Source organism: Leptonychotes weddellii, unplaced genomic scaffold (genome assembly GCF_054177405.1).
Source record: "Leptonychotes weddellii isolate Sample4059 unplaced genomic scaffold, ASM5417740v2 HiC_scaffold_15067, whole genome shotgun sequence".
NCBI classification, from domain to species: domain Eukaryota; kingdom Metazoa; phylum Chordata; class Mammalia; order Carnivora; family Phocidae; genus Leptonychotes; species Leptonychotes weddellii.
The window spans coordinates 1-4,946 of NW_027731977.1; the positions used below are offsets into that span (position 1 = coordinate 1).

General features: G+C 47.9%; 1 non-coding gene across 1 annotated transcript; it reads right to left on the minus strand.

Annotated features, from left to right (window-relative positions):
* Nucleotides 1-2,676: 2,676 nt before the first annotated feature.
* LOC115940545 (U1 spliceosomal RNA) lies at nt 2,677-2,836 on the minus strand. Its single transcript, XR_004075285.2, has one exon. It is a non-coding gene; the product is annotated as a U1 spliceosomal RNA (small nuclear RNA).
* Between the last annotated feature and the right edge of the window lie 2,110 nt (nt 2,837-4,946).

Consider the following 4,946-nt stretch of genomic DNA (forward strand, 5'->3'; position numbering starts at 1 on the left):
GGTGATGTGGATTTTCCATTGTGTTTGGCTGGTGCAGGGCTGGTATTGTCCAAAAAGTTTTCTGTTGTTGGTCCACCTGTTTTCCAGGACCTCTGGCTAAGGGGAACAGGCTTTCCTTGTAGCTTTTCATTTGTTATTTCTCCTCGGTGCCTGTTGGGATTTGGGAATTGGAGGCTTCTGGAGCCCCTGTCCAGGATCCACAGGTGGCAATCAGAAGCTGAGGAAATGCACTGCTGTGTTATTTCTCAAGTCCTGGAGCCCCCTAGGAAGACTGTCTTCTTTCCACCTTTCAGAGTCATCTTATGTTTGTTACAGGGGTTTTTAGTTGTAAGAGGGAGGGCTTGGAAGGAATGGGGCTACTTCAACTTGGTGGGAACTAGAGGTCATATTATTATTTATTTTGGTGCTTAAATGGTCCAAATGTGACCCCGTGAGGGCCCCTTGGAGCTGTCTCCCGTATTATTCTGATATGTCTCCATCATTCCTGAGCATTCCCTTACTTTCTGGCACAAGATGTTGCAAGCTCATCTTGTACTTTCCTTGCTCATCCCTAGAATAAGCAATTTCTCCAAAGAGCCCTGTATCCTTTTGTGGAGAGTGGCATTTAGAAGCCACTAACGAGGGGGGCCAGCAGATACCCCCTTCATCCCCCTGGGGCTCCAACACGGCTTTTCCAGATATAAGATGTGCAAAGGCCAAGGTTAGGGGCGCCTCCTATCACAGTAAATACTCCTCTTGCAGCACCTGAGGCCCCCACCGGCTTTCCATCTCCATTCGCCCTGGCATTGCTCGCTAAGGAGGTATGGCTTTGGCTCTGGGGGTGAGCTTGCGCTTGGCCAACCCCAGACTTAGCTGGAGGGTTCTGGAAAGATCTAAGGGCTGAAGGAATGAACGCCTTAGTTTGCTGAGGGGGGAGGGGGTACGGGGTTAGGTGACATGATGAGCAAGGAGGCTGCTTGGTCTAGAGACTGGGGCATTCCTGTTTCGCCCAGTGGGGAGCTGGCGTTCAAGTGACTGCGGATGTTGGGCCCCGAGGGTCTGACCTGGAACAGCCAGGCACCCCCCCCCCCGCCGTGGGGTGCTCCGCCCTGGAGCCTTGTCGCCCCCTCCACCGCTCTGCCATCCCTCTCTCCCCGCCTCTAGGGTCTCCTTGGGCGCCTCGGGCGGCTGTTCACGTCCCACCCCAGTCCCTCCTTTCTAGGTGTTCCCCAGCCCTGCGCCACCCGCGCCCCCCCCCCCCCGCTTCCTGTCAGCGTGTGCCTCTCATCGGGGACAGGCTGCGCAGCCCGGGAGGCACGTTTGAGGCACTTGTGCCCTTGGTGGCAGGGGCGGCGCTTGTCGGGGGCTGCAGGGAGCTGCGAGGACGGAGAGTTAACCCTCGTCCCCCAGTTAATACGCAAGACGCTATTGACTGCTTACTGAGCACCAGCGGCCACCCACGCAATACAAGTCCTGTCCTTTAAAACCTCATGAAGTCTCATATATTTGCCCTTCTTTTCTTTCTTTCTTAAAAGACTTATTGAGGTATAATTGATACACAAAATATTGCACATATTCAACTTACACATCTTGATGAGTTTGGACATATGCATTGACTCGCGATGCCCTCCCTGCAAGCAAGATGTTAAACTTATCCATCGCCCCCCAAAATTTCCTTGTGTTCTTTTGCGTGTGTGTCTGTGTGTTTTTCTTTTGGTTGAAGAACATTCAACATGAGATCCCTCCTCTTAATATATTTTAAAGTGTACAATTCCTTATTGTTGGCTACGTATGGCATATATAGTTACCTATGTAGAGACGCTATGTTGTACGGCAGATCTCTAGAACTTATTCCTCTTTGCATAACTGAAATTTTATACCCATAAAGCAACACCTCCCCATTTCCTCCTCCTCACCAGCCGCAGCCCCTGGCCACTACCCTTCTACTCTCTGCTTCTATGAGCTGGACTATTTTAGGTACCTCATGTAAGTGTAGTCATGCAGTCTTTGTCTCTCTGTGACTTGTTTCTTTCACTTAGCATAATGTCCTCTAGGTTCATCCGTGTGGTGGAAAATAGGATTTTCTTCTTTCCAAAGGCTGTGTAATATTCCATTGTATGTATATACCACATTTTTTATTCTTTTTTTAAAAGATTTTATTTATTTATTTGACAGAGAGAGAGAGAGCACAAGCAGGGGGAACAGCAGAGAGAGAGGGAGAAGCAGGCTCTCCGCTGAGCAGGGAGCCCGATGTGGGGCTCCATCCCAGGACCCCGGGATCATGACCAGAGCCAAAGGCAGACACTTAACTGACTGAGCCACGCAGGCGCCCCAAAACTACCCACTTATACCACATTTTCTTTATGCACTCATCTGTCCATGGACATTTAGGTTGTATCCATAACTTGGCTATTGTGAATAATGCTGCAATGAACATGGGAGTGCAGAAATGTCTTCAAGATCCTGATTTCCATTCTTTTGGATAAATACCCAGAAGTGGGATTGCTGGATCATATGGTAGTTCTATTTTTAATTTTTTGAAGAACCTCCATACTGGTTTCCAGAATGGCTACACCAATTTACATTCCTACCAACAGTGCACAAGGGTTCCAACTTATCCACATCCTCACTAATACTTGTTATTTTTTTTATAACAGTCATCCTGACAAGTGTGAAGTGATATCTTTTTTTTTTTTTTGAAAGCGCGAATGCAGTCCCCCACTACCACAAATTATGCAGTCGAGTTTCCCACATTTGGGGAAATCGCAGGGGTCAGCGCATCTGGAGTGCAATGGATAAGTGTCGCCCTGGGAAAACCACCTTTGTGATCATAGTATCTCCCCTGCCAGGTAAGTATGTGTGTGAAGTGATATCTTATTGCAGTTTTGATTTGCATTTCCCTGATGATTAGTGATGTTGAGCATCTTTTCGTGCACCCGTTGGCCATTTGTATGTCTTTAGACAAATGTCTGTTCAAGTCCTGCCCATTTTTACATTGGGTTATTTGGATATTTTGCTATTGAATTGTAGGAAATTCTTTTTTTTTTTTTTGAAATTCTTTTATTTTTTAAGATTTTGTTCATTTATTTGAGAGGGAGCAAGAGCGAGTGAGCGAGAGACACACACACACACACGAGCACGAGCTGGGGGGGCGGCAAGGGGCAGAGAGGGAGAAGCAGACGCCCTGATGAGCCCAACATGGGACTCGATCCCAGGACCCTGAGATCATGACCTGAGACAAAAGCAGGCGCTTAACTGACTGAGCCACCCAGGTGCCCCCCTTTCTTTAAATTCTTATAGATTTTGGATATGAACCCCTTATCAAATAGATGGTTTGCAAATATTTTCGCCCATTCCGTAGGCTGCCTTTTCACTCTGCTGATTGTTTCCTTTGCTGTGCAGAAGCTTTTTAGTCTGATGCAGTCCCACTTGTTTATTTTTGCTTTTATTGCCTGTGCTTTTGGTATCCAATCTAGGAAATCGTTACCAACACCAATGTCAAGGAGCCTCTCCTCTACATCTTCTTTGAGGAATTCTACAGTTCCACGTCTTCCGTTTAAGTCTTTAATCCATTTTGACTTGGTTTTCATGGATGGTGTAAGATAGGGGCCTAATTCCATTCTTTTGCATGTGGCATTTGTTTCGAAATGAAGAGACCAGCTCAAGGATTTGGCCAAAGTCCTGCAGCTCCTGGGGAATCCCGGATCAGGGGAGGGTGCCCCAAAGATGCAGCAAGTGGTTCTCCTGGGTTGGATGGGGAGAGAATGGGGGAGGACAGAAAGGAGCAAAGCATAGGCTGGGGTCACCCAGGCCCCTTTGCTCCCAGTGAGGTCAACGTGGCTCCACATTGTCCATCTCTGGGCCTTCCTGGGCAGCCCATGACAAAAACCCTAAGGAACCTGGGGCTGCCAGGGCTGGGGGTTCACAAGGGACTGACTCCATTGGAGATTGCCATACCCCTTCCCGGACATCTGCCTGGGGAGCACATTCCGAAGAACAGACTTAACTCACATAGTTACTGCTTTTCTGCATTCCTTTTTTTTTTTTTTAAACATTTTTACAAAATATGTATGAATCCTTGAACTCGGGACGCCTGGGTGGCTCAGTCGTTAAGCGTCTGCCTTCGGCTCAGGTCATGATCCCGGGGTCCTGGGATCGAGCCCCGCATCGGGCTCCCTGCTCCGCGGGAAGCCTGCTTCTCCCTCTCCCTCTGTCCCTTCCCCCCATTCATGCTCTCTCTCTCTCTGGCTCACTCTCTCTCAAATAAATAAATAAATAAATAATCTTTAAGAAAAATCTCTGAACTTAAAGTATTTCTGCAAGTATTTAAACTTTATGTAAATGATGTCAGTGCATGGGTTCTTACGCAGTGTGCCTTATTCTTCTCAACATATTTCCTGGAGATTACGCCTTTCTTGGTTTTAGTACAAATGACACCCCACAGGTTGTATAATTCATTTTTTTAAAGATTTTATTTATTTATTTGAGAGAGAGAGAGCATGAGTGTGGGGGGAGTACGGGGGGAGGGGCAGAGGGAGAAGCAGACTCCCCACTGAGCAGGGAACCCAACTCGGGGCTCAATCCCAGGACCCCAAGACCATGACCTGAGCCCAAGGCAGACGCTTAACTTACTGAGCCACCCAGGTGCCCCTGTATTATTCATTTTTTAATTGCAATATTGATTTTTTTGAAGATTTTTTAAAAAGATTTTATTTATTTATTTGACAGAGAGAGACACAGCGAGAGAGGGAACACAAGCAGGGGGAGTGGGAGAGGGAGAAGCAGGCTTCCCGCGGAGCAGGGAGCCTGATGTGGGGCTCGATTCCAGGACCCTGAGATCATGACCTGAGCCGAAGGCAGACGCTTAACCAACTGAGCCACCCAGGCACCCCTAAAGATTTATTTATTTACTTTAGTGAGAGAGAGAGAGAGCAGGAACGGGAGAGGCAGAGGGAGAGGGAGAGAAG